The following is a 20169-nucleotide window of genomic DNA, read 5'->3' on the forward strand; positions in this document are numbered from 1 at the left end:
AGGGAGGAGGTGGGGGGATTGTGTAACCAGACGATGGATATTAAGGAGGGCATGTGTTGTGATGAGCCCTGGGTGTTACCCACAACTAATGAATCATTGAACACTACACCAAAAACTAATCTTGTACTATATGTTGGCTAATTTAACATAATAAAAAAATAAGGTAAAAAAAGACATAAAATATGACACCATGGAAAAGCAAGAGGGAGAAGGACGTTGATAAAATAAGGAGAGTCTACGGCCATACCACCCTGAACACGCCCGATCTCGTCTGATCTCGGAAGCTAAGCAGGGTCGGGCCTGGTTAGTACTTGGATGGGAGATAAAATAAGGAGAGAAAATGTCATCTATGGACTACAGTTCCTACAGCCAAGTTGCAACCCAACAGGGCTACAGTGCTTACACTGTCCAGTCCACTCAAGGATATGCACAGACCGCCCAGCCATATGGGCAGCAAAGTTAATGGCACCTGTGGACAGCCCAATGATGTTTGCTATACCCAGGTCAGAGCACTGCAACCTCTGCCAGACCACCTATGCAACTTCTTATGGACAGGCTCCCACTGGTTATACTTCTCCAACTGCCCCCCAGGTGTATAGTCAGCCTGTCTAGGGGTATGGCACTGGTGCTTATGATACCACCACGTTATGTTTGCTACCACCCAGGCCTCCTATGCAGCTCAGTCTGCATATGGCACTCAGCCTGCTTGCCAAGCTTATGGGCAGCAGCCAGCAGCCACCACACCTGTAAGACCATAGGATGGTAACAAATCTGTTGAAACTAATCAACCTTAATCTATCACAAGGGGTTATAAACAGCCCAGCCTAGGATATGGACAGAGTAACTACAGTTATGTCCAGGTACTTGGGACTTACCCCATGCAGCCAGTCACAGCACCACCATCTTATCCTCCTACCTTCTCTTCCTCTAGACAGTGGACTAGTTATGATCAGAGTAGTTACTCTCAGCAGAACACCTATGGGCAGCCAAGCAGCTCCAGACAGCAGAGTAGCTATGGTCAACAAAACAGCTATGGGCAACAGTCACCCACTATTAACCTCCTGTCAAACTGGATCCTACAGCCAGGCTCCAAATCAATATAGCCAACAGAGCACCAGCAGAGTTCATTCCAACAGTACCACCCCAGTAGCATGGGTGTTTATGGGCAGGAGTCTGGAGAATTTTCCCGACCAGGAGAGAACTAGAGCATGAGTGGTCCTGATAACCAGGGGAGGAAAAGAGGGAGATTTGATTATGGAGGCTGAGCAGAGGTGGGGAGGTAGCAGGACATGGTTGAATGAGCAGTTCTGGAAAGCAAGGTGGTTTCAATAAGCCTAGTGGACCCATGGAGGAAGGACCAGATCTTGATCTATAGGCCCACCTATAGATCCAGATGAAGACTCTCACAACAGTGCAATTTATGTGCAAGGCTTAAATGATAATGTGACTTTAGATGATCTGGCATACTTCTTCAAGGGAACCAGAAAACCCATAATTCATATCTACTTGGACAAGGAAAACCCAAAGGCAATGCTACAGTGTCTTACAAAGACCCACCAACTGCCAAGGCTGCCATGGAATGGTTTGATGGGAAATATTTTCAAGGGAGTGAACTTATGGTTTCTCTTGCTCACAGGAAACCTCCAATGAACAGTATGCAGTTTGGTATGCTTCACCTGAGGGCAAAGGGATGCTGTTGCCATGCTATGGAGGTCCAGGGGGCCCCATGGGTCACATGGGAGGCTGTAGAGGAGACAGAGGTGGCTTCCCCCTAAGAGGGCTCCAGGGTTCCCAAGGGAACCCATCTGGGGGAGGAAACATCTAGCACTGAGCTGGGACTGGCAGTGTCCCAATCTGGAGTGTGGAAACCAGAACTTCACCTGGAGAACAGGATGAAAGAAGTATAAGTTCCCAAAGCCTGAAGGCTTTCTTCCATCACCCTTTCCACCACTTGTGTGGTGACCAGGCAGAGGCAGGCCTGGTGGCATGATGGGAGGAAGAGATGGCCTCATGGACCATTGTATCCCCATGGAATGTTCAGAGGTGGCCATTGTGGAGACCAAGGTGGCTTCCATAGTGGCCGGGGTATGGACTGAGATGGCTTTGGTGCAGGAATACGAGGTGGCCTTGGAACTTTGATGGAACAGATAAGAGGAAGAAGAGGCCGGCATGGAGCACCTAGAAAAATGCCAGAAAGGCAGAGACCAGCCCTACTGGATGCAGAGACCCTGAAGAACTGCATTGACTGTCAGATTTATTTTTTAAATAGAGAATGTTTTAGATTTATAATTCCATATTTATAATTTTGACCACAACATTATGATTATTCCTTGTCTGTACTTTAGTATCTTTCATCATCTGTGATGAAACATTAAAACAAGTTAAAAGGTAATGTGCCAAGTTTTTATCCTTCCTTTAAACATGGTAGTTTAACTAAGACTAAACAATGGCAACCCCTTATGAGCATGCTAGTATCAGTGTGGAGAACGAAGAGGGCCACAAACTGTAACAATGTTAATGGTTGTGATATTTTTTTACATAAAATTCCAAATGCTCATAAAAAATATGACACCATATACCTAAAACATGAGGAGGAGAGGAGTAAAGAATGTGTTCAAACTTAAATAACATGAGCTTAATGTAGATTGCTATGTGCAGAAGATGCTGTATACAAATCTAATGGTACCCAGAAATCAAAACCACTAATAAATATGCAAAAAATAAAGAGAAAGAAATCCAAATATATCACTAAAGAAAAAAAAAAACAACAGAAAATCAAGAAACAAAGACAAGAAAGGATCAGAGAAATTCTTCAAAAACAACCACAATACAAATAATAAAATGACAATAAATACATATCTAGCAATAATTATTTTAAGTGCAAATGAACAAAAAGCCCCAATCAAAGGATATACGATGATAGAATGGGTGAAAAAAACAGGACACATCTCTATGATGCCTGTAAGAGATTCATTTTAGACCTAAAGACACCTGCAAATTGAAAGTGAGGGGATGGAGAAATATCTATCATGCAAATAGATGTCAAAAGAAAGCCAAGTAGCAATACTTATATCAGACAAAATAAAATTTAAAACAAAGACTGTAAAAGAAGACAAAGAAAAATACTATATAATTATAAAGAGGACAATCCAACAAGAAATATAAGAATTGTAAATATTTTTGCACCCAGCATAGCAGAACCTAAATACATAAAAACAGCTAATAACAAACATAAAGGAACTAATCAATACTAATACAATGATAGTAAGGGATGTTAATATCCCACTTACATTGATGAACTAATCATCAAAACAGAAAATAAATACAGAAACAATGGCTTTGAATGACACAATGCAACTGATGGATTTAATAGATATATTAAGAACATCGTATTCTAAAAGAGCAAGATACACATTCTTTTCAAGTGCACATGGAGCATTCTACAGAATAGATCACATATTAGCCCATAAAACAAGTCTCAGTTAACTCAAGAGGATTGAAGTCATACCATGCATCTTTTCTGCTCACAATGGTATGAAACTAGAAGTCAACCACAGGAAAAAATCTGGAAAGACCACAAATACATGGAGGTTAAAGAACATGCTACTAAACACTGAATGGATCAACCACAAAATAAAACAATAAATTAAAAAGGACATGGAAACAAATGGAAATGAAAACGCAATGGTCCAAAACCTGTGGGATACAGAAAAAGTGGTTCTAAGAGGGAAGTTTATAGCAATACAGGCCTACCATGGGAAGTAAGAAAAATCTCAAATAAACAATCTAACCTTACACCTAAAGGAGCTAGAAAAAGAACAACAAACAAAACCTAAAAACAGCAGAAGAAAGGAAATAATGAACATTAGAGCAGAAATAAATGAATTAAAACTAAAAAAACAATAGAATGTATCAATGAAACCAGGAGCTGGTTCTTTGAAAAGATCAACAAAATTGATAAACCTCTAGCCAGACACATAAGAGAAACAACAACAACAAAATGACTCAAACAAAATCACCAACAAAAGAGGAGAAAAAAACAGCCAAAAATACAGAAATACAAACAATTTAAGAGAATTTTTTGAAAACCTATATGCCAACAAATTGGACAACCTAGAAGAAATGGATCAATTCCTAGAAGCATATAAACTACCAAAACTGAAACTGGAAGAAATAGAAAATTTGAACAAACCAATAACCAGCAAAGAAATTGAATCAGTAACCAAAAACATCCCCAAAAAAACAAGTCCAGGAATGTATGGCTTCACAGACAAATTCTACCAAATATTTAAAGAAGAGTTAATACCTATTCTTCTCAAACTATTCCAAAAATAGAAAGGAAGGAAAACTTCCAAATCCATTCTATCAGGCCACCATTATCCTGATAACAAAACTGGATAAAGACACCAGTAAAAAAAGAGAACTACAAGCTAATATCCATGATTAACATGCAACAATCCTTACCTATCAAACTAAATCCAAAAATATATTATAAAAATCATTCACCACGATCAAGTGGGATTTATTCTTGGGTTGCAAGTGTGGGTCAATATTTGCAAATCAATCAATGTGATACATCACAACAATAAAAGAAAAGATAAAAACGATACAATCCTTTCAACAGATGCAGAAAAAACATTTGACAGAGAAGGAAACAATCAACAAAACTAAAAGGGAACCTACGGAATAGGAGAAGATATTTGCAAATGACATCTGACAAAGGGTTAGTGTCCAAAATATATAAAGAACTTATAAAACTCAATTCCCAAAAAACTGAATAATCCAATTTAAAAATGGCCAGAATACATGAATAGACATTTTTCCAAAGAAGACATACAGATGGCTAACAGAAACATGAAGAAATGCTCAACACCACTCATCATCAGGGAAATATAAATCAAAACTACAATGAGATACCACCTCACACTTCACATCTGTCAGAATGGCTAAAATCAACAACACCAGAAACAACAGGTATTGGCAAGGATGTGGAGAAAGGGGAACCTTCTTACACTGTTGGTGGGAATGCAAACTGGAACATCCACTCTGGAAATCAGTATGGAGTTTCCTCAAAAAGTTAAAAATAGTACTACCCTATGATCCAGCAATTGCAGTAGTAGGTATTACCCAAAGAATACAAAAACACTAAGTCCAAGGGATTCATGCACCCCTATGTTTATTACAGAATTATTTACCATAGCCAAATTGTGGGAAGCAGCCCAAGTTTCCATTGATCAATGAATAAATAAAGAAGTGGTATATAGTTTTATTTTCCTTTCTCCCTTCCCTCCATTTCCATATGTTTATCTGTTTTCTTTCTTAAATTCTACATGAGTGAGATCATATGATACTTATCTTTCTCTGACTTATTTCACTTAGCATCATACACTCTAGCTCCATCCACATCATTGCAAATAGCAAGGTTACATTCTTTTTGATGGCTGAGTAATATTCCTGTGTGTGTGTGTGTGTGCACGTGTGCACACGCACACGTGAGTGTGTACAGGTGTGTGTGTATCACATCTAGATGGGTGAAGTGTATTGGGCACTTCTTGTGTTAAGCACTGGGTATTGTATGTAAGTGTTGAATCACTGAATTCTACTCCAGAAACCAATATTGCACTGTATGTTAACCCAAGTAAACTTTAAATTAAAAAGTTGTATATGTATGCATATATGTATTTCATATATATAATGAAATTTTACTCAGCCATAAAGAAGAATGAAATGTTCCCATTTACAATGGCATGGATGTAGCTAGGGAGTATAATGCTAAGCGAAATAAGTCAGTCAGACAAAGACAAATACTATATGATTCCCTCATATGTGGAATTTAAGAATCAAAACAAATGAGCAAAGGAAAATGAGAGAGAGACAAAAAAAAAAAAAACAGACACTGAACTATAGAGAACAAACTGATGGTCACTAGGAGTGAGGGGACAGGGGAACGGTTGAAACAGGCAATGGAAATTAAGGAATTAAGGAGTGCGCCTGTCCTAATGAGCACCCGGTGAGGTATGAAATTGTTGAATCACTATATTGTACACCTGAAAATAATATAACACTCTATGTTAACTATAGTGTAATAAAAAGAAAATATAATAAATGATTTTAAAAATAATGAGTATTACTTTGGCAATTAAGATGACTAAGACAAAAGGCACCAATAGCCTTTCTAGAGATATGCTATAGTCCTTTTGCAAAAAAAAAAAAAAAGTTTACAACTTAATTTTTGCCCTTGTTAGTGTTATTTTCTTTACCTTGTTTTGTTTTGACAGGCATCAGTTAATTAGTTTTATTTTCCTTTTGTCCAAGATGCTAGCCTCATTCTGTTTCCTTGAGGTATAGTCATTTTCAAATTCTGTGTATTTCACACTATCCTCATATTATCTCTCAAATATAGGGGCACCTAGAATTTTTCATAATCTGCCTTATATTACGTGGATCATGTTTCTATTCCATTTTAGTGTAAGCTCCTTTAGGATCAGTACTGTACCTTACTGCCCTTAGACAATCTAGGCAAATCATGTAGGTTTACATGGAGAAAGGTTAACTTGATTTTTTAATAGACTTTAATTTTTTTAAATAGCTTTTTTTCTGATCTTTCTTCTCTCTCTTTCACTGTTTGCTGGTTTTCTTTAGTGATATACTTGTGTTTCTTACTTTTTTTTGCATATCCCTTACTGTTTTTTGATTTGTGGTTCCCATTAGGTTTATAGATAACATCTTCTGCATGTACTAGTCTCTATTAAACTCATGGTCGCTTAATTTTGAACTCATTCTTTTCTCCTCTCTTCACATTGCAGATATTTGGTATCATCTTTCACATCCTTTTATTTTGTGCTTCTCTTGATTGATTTTTACAGATCTTAGTTATTATGGCTTTTTTTTCCACTCACAGAGTGCCCCTTAATATTTCTTGTAGCACAGGTCATGAATTCTTTTAACTTTTGTTTGTCTGGGAAACTATCTCTCCTATTCTGAATAGTAACCTTATTGGATAAAGTATTCCCTTTCAGCACTTTGAATACATCATGTCACTCTCTTCTGGCCTGCAAAGTTTCTGCTGAAAAATAAGCTCATAGGTTTAAGTACTTTCCTTTGTATATAATTATCTTCTTTTCTCTTGCAATTTTAAAATTATTTCTTTATCACTATTTTTTGCCATTTTAATTATCATGTGTCTTGGTGTGGACTTCCTTGGGTTGAATTTGTTTGGGGCTCTCTGCTTCCTGGATCTGGATGTCTGTTTCCCTCCCCAGATTTGGAAAATTTTCAGCTATTATACCTTCAAATATACTTTCTGCCCCCATTTCTCTTTCTTATATTCTAGGATCCCTATAATGAAAATATTATTACACTTGATGGAATCACAGAGTTTTCTAAGCCTACTCTCATTATGCAGTATGTGTCTCTCACTTGATCAGCTTGGTTGCTTTTCATTACTCTATCCTCTAGGTCACTGATAACATTCCTATGCTTCTTACAGCCTACTATTAATTCCATCTATTATATTTTTAGTTTCATTTATTGAGTTCTTCATGTCTGATATATTATTTTTTATCTCCTTGTCAAAGTTCTCACTGATATCCTCCACCCTTTTCTGAAGATCAGTGAGCATCTAAATTCTGTAGTAGGCATATTACTTCTCTTTCACTTAGATCTCCTGATGTGCTTTTGTCTTGTTCTTTCATTTTGGACATATTTTTCTGTATCCTCATTTTGTTTACATCTCTGTATCTCTTCCTGTGTGTTAGGAAAGTCAGCTACATCTTCTGCTCTTGAAAGTAGTGGCTTTATGAAGAAGTCCTGTAGGTTGCTGCAGTGCAGTGTCCCCTGTTCACCAGAACCTGGCACTGTATGGGAGTCTCTTATGTGTGTTGATTATGTCTTGCTATTGTGTCTGAGTCACTTTTCCTTTCAGTCCTAAAGTCTGCACTGACTCTTTGCCTGCTGTGAGCTGTGCTTGCTCTTTGTAATATTAGTGAGACCGAGGCAGGCTGGCTCTGAGGGGACATGATGACAGAAAGTCTTGGAGTTTGGTGGTGGTGGTAGGAAAATTTGTTCTGAGCCTCTATCCCAGGCTGGATCTCCCACAGCCAAGTGGCCCCTTGGGGTAAAGTACATGATAGCAGTTGTGGTGACCAGGGGCATTCAGCATCCATGAAGGCAGTGGCTGGGCAGAGTGTAGGCATGGCATTAGCAAAATTTGCACTGAGCCCAGGGCCAAGGCCAGCAGGCTTGGAGTGGGTGAGTCCTCAGAACTCTTGGGTTGGGCACCCTATTAACAGGTTAAGTAACAAGTGTTTGCAGAGAGGTGCCTCCCGTATATGGCTCTGTGTTTGTGCTAAGGGGTGGGAGAGGAAAATGGCAACTGTCAGCTCCTTTGTTCCCAGAGAAGTCCCCCAACGTGCTCTGAAATCAGTATAAACAGATCTCCCTCCCATTGTGCAAGCTGTCACTTCTATGTTGCCTCTCCTTGGGCTCTTGTCTCTTTAAGGAGGGAGACTCTGCTCTCCCTCACCCTCCTGGCTCAGCCAGTGCTAAGTCAGCTGACTTTTAAAACTCTAGGCTCCAAGTTCCACTGGTATTCAGCCCCTCTGGTTTTCAAGGCCAGATGTTATGGGAATTCATTTTCCCATGTGGGTTCCCTGTTGCTTTCCCCTCTTCATGACTGCAACTCCCTTCCTCCAGAAGGAAGCCCCTGACCACCATTTCTGCTCTTCCTAACCTGTCTGATGTGGCTTCTTCTCTACATTTAGTATGGAGTTTGTTCTACCAGTCTTCAGATTGCTTTCTGGTCTATTTACTCAGATGTGAGTGATATCTAGTTATTAATGTGTGAAGAGGTGAGCTTAGTGTTTTCCTACTCCACCATCTTCCTAAGCCTCTCGAGGATATATCCAAAGTAATACTCTCTAAATGGGATATTTTTGAAGAAAGGGAAGAAAAAATATACTTAAAGTGGTGAATAACAATTGACACTCACAACTTAAGGTTTACAAAGTCATCAGAATATGTGGGGAAGTCAATTGTCAAGGTTTTCAGAAGTGACCCTGAGAGTGCATGGTTTTGTGTAAGCCAAGTATCAAGATGGAGAAGCAGCTGATGAGAGGAGATGGGCACCCTGGATTCCGGTTCTCTGTTCTAGTTAGGAGACTCAATTGCCTTCCTGACTCTCAGAGTAAACAGTAACAACTAAGTAAGAGAAGTCTTCCAGCATGCCAAACCAAGCGACCTAAATTAATTATCAGGCTTGACCAAAAAGACTTTGGTCAAATTCACAAACCCCCTCATTCAGACTGACAAAGAAATGAAGAAGAGGGAGGTACCTTGTCAAAACGATTCATGGTTTGCTTCAGAATTTACAGAGTAGATATGGTCACTTATATTAAGGCTACATCCAGAAACCAGACTATTTTTTTACCTTTTTATTTATTTTTTATTTAAATTCAATTAAACAACATATAGTACCTCATTAGTTTTTGATGCAGTGTTCAATGATTCATTAAGCAAAACAAAAACAAATTTAATGTCTATCCTCATATCAGTGATAGACATTAAGTCTAACATTAAATAAACTGCCTTACTACAATGGAATGATATTCAATCATCAATAAAAAAAATTAAGATTTAGAAATAATAAATAAATATAATTTTTTAAAAGTTCATATAAGGCTAACAACTGAATACATGTTACTCTCTTAAAGATCTAAAGAACTTTTCTGGGTGTTATATGCAACTAATGAATCATTGAACACTACATCAAAAACTAATGATGTACTATGCAGTGGCTAACTGAACATAAAAAAAAAATCTAAAGAACTTTTATTATTTATTTATTTACTTGAGGTGGGGCGGGGAGTGGCAGAGTGAGAAGGAGAGAATCTTAAGCAGGCTCCATGCCCAGCACAAAACTCCACCCTCAGCACAGAGCCTGATGCAGGGCTCAATTTCACAATCCCGAGATCATGATCTGAGCCAAAATCAAGAGTTGGACACTTAACCAACTGAGCTACCCAGGCACCCCATGATCTAAAGAACTTTTTAAATAAATATAGTTCATGATACATTATGAAATAGTTTATGACATAGTAATGTTAATCTTATCATTCTAACAACATAAAAGGATATTTTCAAAAGGAAAAACATAGGGGCAACTGGGTGACTCAGTCCGTTAAGTGTCTGCCTTCAGCTCAAGTCATGATCCCGAGGTTCTGGGATAGAGCCCCACATCGGGCTCCCTGCTTAACAGGAGGCGTGCTTCTCCCTCTGCCTACCACTCCCCCAGCTTGTGTTGTCTCTCTCTTTGTCTCTCTGTCTCGCTCTCTGTCAGATAAATAAAAGTTTTTTTGTTTGTTTGTTTCAAAAGAAGAAGCTAACAGGAATGAGCAAAACTTAATGGGATCTAGAAATTGTGTAAGATTCCATATTTTTTTTTACTTAATTTTATTTTATTATGTTATGTTAGTCACCATACAATACATCTTTAGTTTTTGATGTAGTGATCCACAATTCATTGTTTTCATATAACACTCATTGCTCCATGCAGTATGTGCCCTCCTTAATACCCATCACTGGGCTAGCCCGTCCCCCAACCCCCCTCCCCTCTAAATCCCTCAGTTTGTTTCTCAAAGTCCATAATCTCTCATGGTTCATCTCTCCCTCCGATTCCCCCCACTTCATTTTTCCTTTCCTTCTCTTAATGTCCTCCATGCTATTCCTTAATTTCCACAAATAAGTGAAACCATATGATAATTGACTTTCTCTGCTTGACTTATTTCACTTAGCATAATCTCCTCCAGTACCATCCATGTTGATGCAAATGGTAGCTATTCATCCTTTCTGATGGCTGAGTAGTATTCCATTGTATATATGGACCACATCTTCTTGATCCATTCATCTGTTGAAGGGCATCTCGGCTCTTTCCACAGTTTGGCTATCGTGGACATTGCTGCTATGAACATTGGGGTGCAGGTGCCCCTTCTTTTCACTACATCTGTGTCTTTGGGGTAAATACCCAGTAGGGCAATTGCTGGGTCATAGGGTAGCTCTATTTTTAATTTTCTGAGGCACCTCCACACTGTTTTCCGAAGTGGCTGTACCAACTTGCATTCCCACCAACAGTGTAAGACGGTTCCCCTTTCTCTACAACCTCTCCAACACTTGTTGTTTCTTGCCTTGCCAGTTTTTGCCATTCTAACTGGTGTAAGGGGGTATCTCAATGTGATTTTGATTTGAATTTCCCTGATGGCTAATGATGATGAACATTTGTTCATGTGTCTGTTAGCCATTTGTATGTCTTCTTTGGAGAAGGGTCTGTTCATGTCTTCTGCCCATTTTTTGACTTGATTATTCATTTTTTGGGTGTTGAGTTTGAGAAGTTCTTTATAGATCTTGGATACCTGCCCTTTATCTGTAGTGTCATTTGCAAATATCTTCTCCCATTCTGTGGGTTGTCTCTTTGTTTTGTTGACTGTTTCCTTTGCTGTGCAGAAGCTTTTTCTCTTGATGAAGTCCCAAATGTTCGTTTTTGCTTTTGTTTCACTAGCCTTTGGAGATGTATCTTGAAAGAAGTTGCTGTGGGCAATGTCAAAGAGGTTACTGCCTATGTTCTCCTCTAGGATTTTGATGGATTCCTGTCTCACACTGAGGTCTTTCATCCACTTTGAATTTATCTTTGTGTATGGTGTTAGAGAATGGTCGAGTTTCTTTCTTCTGTATATAGCTCTCCAATTTTCCCAGCACCATTTATTGAAGAGACTGTCTTTTTTCCACTGCATATTTTTTCCTGCTTTGTCAAAGATTATTTGACCATAGAGTTAAGGGTCCATATCTGGGCTCTCTATTCTGTTCCATGGGTCTATATGTCTGTTTTTGTGCCAGTACCATGCTGTTTTGGTGATCACTGCTTTATAATATAGCTTGAAATCGGGCAATATGATGCCCCCAGCTTTGTTTCTCTTTTTCAACATTTCCCTGGCAATTTGGGGTCTTTTCTGATTCCATACAAATTTTAGGATTGTTTGTTCCAGCACTTTGAAAAATGTCATTGGAATTTTGATCGGGATGGCATTGAAGGTATAGATTGCTCTGGGTAGCATAGACATTTAAACAATGTTTATTTTTCCAATCCATGAGCATGGAATGTTTTTCCATCTTTTTGTGTCTTCTTCAATTTCTTTCATATGTGTTCTGTAGTTCCTAGAGGTATAGATCCTTTACCTTTTTGGTTAGGTTTATTCCGAGGTATCTTATGGTTTTTGGTGCTATTGTAAATGGAATCATTTCTCTAACTTCTCTTTCTACAGTTGCATTGTTAGTGTATAAGAAAGCAATAATACCTATTCTCCTGAAGCTGTTTCAAAAAAATAGAAACAGAAGGAAAGCTTCCAGACTCAGTCTATGAAGCCAGCATTACCTTAATCCCTAAACCAGGCAAAGACCCCATCAAAAAGGAGAATTTTAGATCGTTATCCCTGATGAATATGGATTCCAAAATCCTCAACAAAATCTTTGCTAATAGGATCCAACAATACATTAAAAGGATCATACACCATGACCAAGTGGGATTTATCCCCGGGATGCAAGCGTGGTTCAACATTCGCAAATCAATGTGATAGAACACATTAATAAGAGGAGAGGGAAGAATCATATGGTCCTCTCAATTGATGCAGAAAAGGCATTTGACAATGTACAGCATCCTTTCCTGATTAAAACTCTTCAGAGTATAAAGATAGAGGGAACATTCCTCAAGTTTATGAAATCCATCTATGAAAAACCCACAGCAAATATCATCCTCAATGGGGAAAACCTGAGAGTCTTTCCCCTAAGATCAGGAACACGACAAGGATGCCCACTCTCGGCACTATTGGTCAACATAGTACTAGAATTCCTAACAACAGCAATCAGACAACAAAAAGAAATAAAAGGTATTCAAATTGGCAAAGAAGAAGTCAAACTCTCTCTTTTCGCAGATGACATGATACTTTATGTGGAAAACCGAAAAGACCCCCCCCCAAATTACTAGAACTCATCCAGCAATTCAGTAATGTGGCAGGATACAAAATCAATGCACAGAAATCAGATAAATAAAATATTTTAAAAAGGGGGAAAACATAAACACAAAACCATAATCCTATGAACCCTCCCAAGCAAATTTTTTTTTGTATCTATAGCTATTTTATAGAGTTGTAATCTTAGTGTATATGTAATTTTGTTTCACAAAAAAAAAAAAAAAAAACTAATGCCATATTGGAAACATTTTTCCATAGTGTTGCAGTTTTCCTAATTAAAATGGTAATAATTGCATATTATTCCTTGAAGTTGGTATGCCAAATGGTATTTATGTTAGGTATTTAGGTTATTTCTGATTTTTTTATTATTAGTAGTAGATAAGTAACCAAAAAATGAAGAAATTCTTTTTCTGATTAAGATGGAGAAACACACTCCAATCTGTATTTCCCACTGAATGCAACTAAAATTCTTGTACAGAAGGCATAGAGGAACTATACAAAAACTCTGAAGAATAAATGGTAGCAGGCGAATTGTTAAAGGAAAACAAAAATTAAAGTACAAGCAATACACCAGTGAATTTCCTTTATGTTTTCCTTATATATCCCCTATTCTGGACTCAAAGGCATCATGAAGTCCAAAACCACACAAGTATAGACAAAAAAAACTCCATGAAAATCCCTCATTTTTTTTTTCATCCAAGGACCAGAAATGATAAAACCTACAAAGATAAAGTGGAAGAAATCCCCTGTTGTTTTTATTTTTCATTCTATCTCCAGCCTTCAGGCAAGCTTCAACTTCTAAGGTGCAAAGTCATGGTGGGGGTAACAGCAATGATCGCCAGGCAGGAAACTAAAATTCTTAGGAAAAAGACTCCTTTTCTTTGAGCAAAATAATTCTAGTCAAAAGAATGTGGGAGAAAATTCTATTGCCTTTTCTCCCATTGCTTAGCTTGGAGGCAAATCCAATCACAGGAAGAATGTAGCCTGGTGAGGACACTAAAAAGCCCTGGCTTTTTAGCCAGAGGACCAGGAAGGGGTCTCTGGTACCCAGAGAGTGTCAGGTTGATCGCAAAGAAGAGAAAGCTTATGAAATGGAGGACATAGAGATGTTTATGAATTTTTGGGTTACTCCCAAACTGTACATGTGAAGATTTGACCCTAAAAAGCACATGAAAGGCATGCAGAACTTAACCATAGAATTAGCTATAGAGTCTACTACTTGGGTCCCACAGTGGCCTCTGAGCCAGTGCATCCATGGACTAGGTAGTAGACACATGGGACAGATCTGAATAACATTTTAAATGCTTTGAAAATTGAACTGATATCCAAACCACAATCTACAGAAGGTGGATTAGAACTTGAGAACAGAAACCTACCAAAGCAAACAGAAAATTAGTAACATTCTCAATAGAATTAGAACAAGACCTGGAGTCTCATACATAGTATTTAAAATGTCCAGTCTATAATAAAAATCACTCAACATACAAAGAACTAGGAAAATCTCAACAACTCTCAGGAGAAAAAAAGCAATCAAAATATGCCAATCCTGAGATAACCTAGATGCTACAATTATCAGAAAAACACTCTAAAATAGCTATTATAACCAAGAAGTAAAAAAGAACCCTGAAAATTAATGGAAAGATAGAAAGCCTTACCAGAGAAATAGAAGCTATAAAAAAATGAAATGAAAAAATTTAGAACTAAGAAGTACAATAACTGAAATAAAACATTCAGTGAAAGCATTCAGTATCAGATTGGAGATAACAGGAAGGAGTTAGTAAGCCTGAAAACAGGGCAATATAAATTGTCCACTCTGAAGAAAAAGAAAAGTAAAATGAGCAGACATTTTTTGGGTATTGTGGGACAATACCAAAACGTCTAACTGTCATGTTATCAGAGTCCCAGAAGAAAAGATAAAGAATGTTATAGAGAAAAATTGGGTGAAGTAATAATGGTTGAAAATTCCTACATTGGAGAAAGACATAAACTTAAAGATTCAAAAAACTCAGCCAAATTTCAAACTGATAGTCAAATAAACCCACGTCTAGACACGTCATAAGCAAACTGCTAAAAACCAAAGGTAACAACAACAACAGCAACAAAAATCTTGAAATCAGTTAGAGAAAACCAATGCAATTCATATGGAGAAATACAATCAAATGACTGCAAATTTGTCATCAGAAACCATGGGGGCAAGAAGACATCTTTAAAATACTGAGACAACTGTCAACCTGAATTCTATATATAGTAAAACTAACTTTTAGGAATGATTTTGAAATAAAGACATTTTCAGATGAATGAAAAATAAAAGAATTCATCACCAGCAGACCTGTTCTAAAAGAAATGCTAAAGGGAGCTCTTTAGATGGAAAGAAAATTATTTCAGGGAGTAACTTGAAACATAAGGAATGAAAAAAGAGCAACAAAAAGATAAATATCTGTGTAAATATAATAGACCATTTTTCTCTTTTTAAGTTCTTTAAAATACGCATGATGGTTGAAGGCAAAAATGATAACACTATCTAGTGGAGTTTTCAATGTATGTAGATGTAATACTTATGATAACTAAAACACAAAACAGAAGGTAAAGGGACCTATATGATGGTAAGTTTTCTACATTGCACTCAAAGTGGTAAAATATTAATTCTGAAGAGACTGGAACAGTTAAGTTTATCTACTGTCCTATGTGTCAACAACTATAGCACATCCATACAGTGGAATACCACTCAGCAATCAAAATAATGAGCTGTTGATACACACAACAACTTAGATGAGTCTCAAAGGCATTATACTGAATAGAAGACAGTTTCAAATAGTTACATACTGTATTACCCATTTATATAATATTCTTGAAATAACAGAATTATAGAGATGGGGAAGAGATTAATGGTTTCCAGGAGTTAAGGATAATGGGGTGAGAGGAGGGCTGGGTATAACTATAAAGGAGCAATACAAAAGAGATCTTTGTAGTAATGGAAAAGTTCTGTATCTTGATTGCAGTAATAGTTACACAAATCTACACATGCAATAAAATGATGCAGAACTATGTAATACATTTTCCCAAAGTAAAATTCCTGGGTTGATATCAAGAATTATGTAAGATGTAACCATTTGAGGAAATCAGATGAAGGGTACAGTCTTCCCTTGAATAAATATGCCACAGAAAGTGAATATTTCTCATTGTTTCATGACCCTGAGGTAAAAATGCTAATGGTACAGCATACATTTCTCTAGATCAGACTTCAGGAAACTTTTTCTGTAAAGAGTCAAGTAGTGAATATTTTAGGTTTTATGGGTCATAACATGAAAGCTGTCAGAGACAATTTATAAACAAATGGTCATGGCTGTGTTCCAATAAAAGTTTATTTACAAAAACAGGAAGTGGGGCTAAATTTGGCCCATGGGCTGTCATTGGATGAGCCCTGATCTAGATTAAATACAAAATATTATATATATATATATAATATATGGTAATATGGACAAATAATATATATTCAATTATATAAACTTTTTATTACATATGTAATTCTTATATATTTTACATATACTATATATGCCTATTCACATATTATTGTTTATTTTACATATGTATGATCATACATACTTAATGTTTTACAATTTACTTTTTGCACTTAATAATATATCCTGAAATCTTTCCTAGTCAACAGATATAGATTGATCTTATTCCATTTTAGTGGCTTCAGAGTATTTCATTGTATGGAAATATATGTTCAATCAACTTGATAGTAATAAATATGAGAATTCAAATTTTTCACAAATATAATGAATGCTACATTAAACATCTTTATTACATGCATGCATATACATGTTTTTTTGTTAAAAGTTAATTTTAAATTTTAATTTAAATTCAAACACATATGAACAAATCAAAATTAGCCAATAGACATCATACAATAAATTAGGATTAAAGGACAATTCCCATATCAACACTGAGATTTTAGTTCCAAATGATAAAATGTATGTTTCTAAATATTATATTTAATAGCCAAAGTTGAACATTTTTGTTAAAACTGTAGAATGTTTTTTTCCCACTATTTTTTTATTATGTTATGTTAATCACCATACATTACATCATTAGTTTTTGATGTAGTGTTTGATGATTCATTGTTTGTGTATAACACCCAGTGCTCCATGCAGTATGTGCCCTCCTTAATACCCATCACCAGGCTAACCCATCCCCTCACCCCCTCCCCTCTAGAACCCTCAGTTTGTTTCTCAGAGTCCGTAGTCTCTTATGGTTCATCTCCCCTCTGATTTCCCCCCCTTCATTCTTCCCTTCCTGCTATCTTCTTTTTTTTTTTTTTAACATACAATGTATTATTTGTTTCAGAGGTACAGGTCTGTGATTCAACAGTCTTACACAGTTCACAGCGCTCACCATAGCACATACCCTCCCCAATGTCTATCACCCAGCCACGCCATCCTTCCCACCCCCTACCACTCCAGCAACCCTCAGTTTGTTTCCTAAGATTAAGAATTCCTCATATCAGTGAGGTCATATGATACATGTCTTTCTCTGATTGACTTATTTTGCTCAGCATAATACCTTCCAGTTCCTGTTTTTGAACTTGTGCAAATGTTTCTATAGAAATTAATTGCTTTTAACTCACAGATTTCTTAAGTAATTTTTTAAAAGATTTATTTATTTATTTGAGAGAGAGCATGTAGTGGGGAAGGGCAAAGGGAGAGGGAGAGAGAGAATCACAAGCAGAGTCCCCATGAGCACAGAGTCCAACATAAGACTGATAAGTCCAACATAAGATTGATAAAAATATCAATCAACATTTGGATAGCACTTGGCATACACATACATTATTGCATTCAGTTTTCCAAGAATTCTGTCAAGAAAACAGGACAGTTATTTTTATCCACATTTTTATATGAAGAAACTGAAACTCTAAGTGGGCAAGTGACTTGCCCCAAAGCCACACAGCTAGTTAAGTAACAAAATCAGGACTAGAATTCAAGACTCTGGACATCAAACCCCATGTTTTCTTTGCTCTTCACCTCTGTGTCAGTGAAACCACTAAGTCATTATTGGTTGTAGCTTCTTTCAGGGAATGAAGGGAGGTCCATGAGAGGAGTTAGAGGGAAAGAAGAACAGTCCCATTGGTTTATAGCTTTTAAACTTTGTTATGTCCTCCAAATGTGCAATTCCAGTTCAGAACTACGTAGTGGCAGACACATGGGGTTGGGTCCTAGGCAGGAAAGTCTAGTTCTACTGAGTGACCTGGGGTAAATCTCTTTTCATAGTTTCCTATACAGATGGAGTTTTTCTGGTTCAGACATTCAGATTATCTATAATTCCATCCAATCTACATATAGGGCAGTAGATTAAATTTCTCTGAGTTCTGTTCCAAGTCAAACAATCTGTACTTCTATAAAAACTGCTGCCTAATATTAATAACTAGCAGTTATTACATGCTCACCATATGCCAGGCAGTATACTCAACAGTTTACATGTATTATTTCATCTCATTCTCACAACAAAAATATAAAGTAGGTGCTATTATGATCCTCATTTGACTCATGAGGGGATGAGACACAGAGATCAAATGACTTGCTCAAGTTTACACAGTTATGTAGTGGCAAAGACCAGTTATGAATACAGGTAGTTTGACTCAAGAGCCCATGGTTTGAACCACTGAACCCACTAGAAGGGGCCATCTATTCCATTCCAGCCATTTGCCAGAGAAATTATAGGAGATATCTTGCTCAGACAGGACAGTCTGTTTCCATTAAATTAACTTCTCTCTATTTTTTAATGTCTGAAGGGCCTTTTCTGGATAGTTGTTTCAAAATCAAAATCAGTTCATCCATTTTACATGAAATTAATGTCTCTATAAATTTCCTTAAGATAAATCCCTCATAGAGAAACTTCTCTGGAAGCATAGATATAATTTCAAGAAATTAAGATGGGAACTAAATTTTGTGCCTCAACCCAACTTTAGCAACATCGATGTAGGGGAATTTAACAGTGGCCTTATTCTATCTATTGGTGTTTCTTTCTACCTTCACAGACAGAACCCACCATGTGCAGTGTTGCAGGTTATCCACTGCATACGAGGGCCTGGTGGAGAGCACAAGTGTTGAAATCCAGCCCCCATTCCACTTGTCCTGTTTGCCCTGGTTTCAAGCTGCATCTCTGCAAAGGAAGGGCATCTTTTGTTAATTTGCAGAAAGGTGTAGTCTACTCACCAAACCATTCGCTTGAAGAGCTGGGACTGTTTAGGGTGTAAGAGGTGGGGAAGAGTGTGAGAGTGACCTTTGTTAATTCACACAAAGTTGCTGCATGAGTTAGCCGCTGCCCTGCTAATGGACCATTATAGGCCTTTCTCAGAGCTTTTACAGACTCGTTACACTATCTTACCTCTCAGGACATTGCTCCCTTCTGGAAGACAGCTAGCTAACCTGATAAATTAATTCCTACTATCAAGTGTTAAATAAGTGACAAGGAGAGTGGTCCTTAGGCTTAAACACAATGAAATGAACACTGGTTAGAAGTATTCCAAATACAAATGACATGAGGAGACTTTAAAACAGGATGTAATTGCTTTAAATGAATACAAGGCTCCTAAATCAGAAAAGTCATATACCAAGAAGTTGCTGAGTAAAGATCAAACCAGGAGGTATTAAGCATCCCTGGAGGATGGCAGAGAAGTTTGAAAGCTGAAGATAATTCCACAGAATAAGAATTATTAGAAAGGGGAGAAGGGTGTTTTTGATAAATCACAAATGAACTTCCCGATCTTAGGTGAGATTCAAAGGATGATCATTCAACAATCATTGAGGACTTAAAAAAATAAAAATGTATCCTTGAAGCCAACATGCATACACAAAGAGCAACTGATGACAAACCAACCTCATTTGTTTTTATTTGTGTTTCTAACAAAGGTACCCACACAGGAGAATAGTGTGGGACTTGAGTAAGGCATTTGACAAGCTCTTTCATGCTAATCTTTTTAGATAGAGGCTACAAGGAAACACTGTTAGGATTCACAACTGACTGAGGGCCAACCCTGAAAGGTGATGAGTAATTAAATAACATGCTGACATGAATCTGGCGAAAAAGCCCTGGCCTTATCCCTTCTCACTGATTTATCAAAGATCTGGATGAAAATTAAGAAGATATA

General features: G+C 37.2%; 1 pseudogene; it reads left to right on the top strand.

Annotated features, from left to right (window-relative positions):
• The first annotated feature begins 340 nt into the window (after nucleotides 1–340).
• LOC123847979 (RNA-binding protein EWS-like) lies at nucleotides 341–6742 on the top strand (annotated as a pseudogene).
• Nucleotides 6743–20169: the final 13427 nt, after the last annotated feature.

Source organism: Mirounga angustirostris, unplaced genomic scaffold (genome assembly GCF_029215605.1).
Source record: "Mirounga angustirostris isolate CCGP_5_RB_7025 unplaced genomic scaffold, mMirAng1.0.hap1 SCAF_11, whole genome shotgun sequence".
In the NCBI taxonomy this organism is placed as follows: Eukaryota; Metazoa; Chordata; class Mammalia; order Carnivora; family Phocidae; genus Mirounga; species Mirounga angustirostris.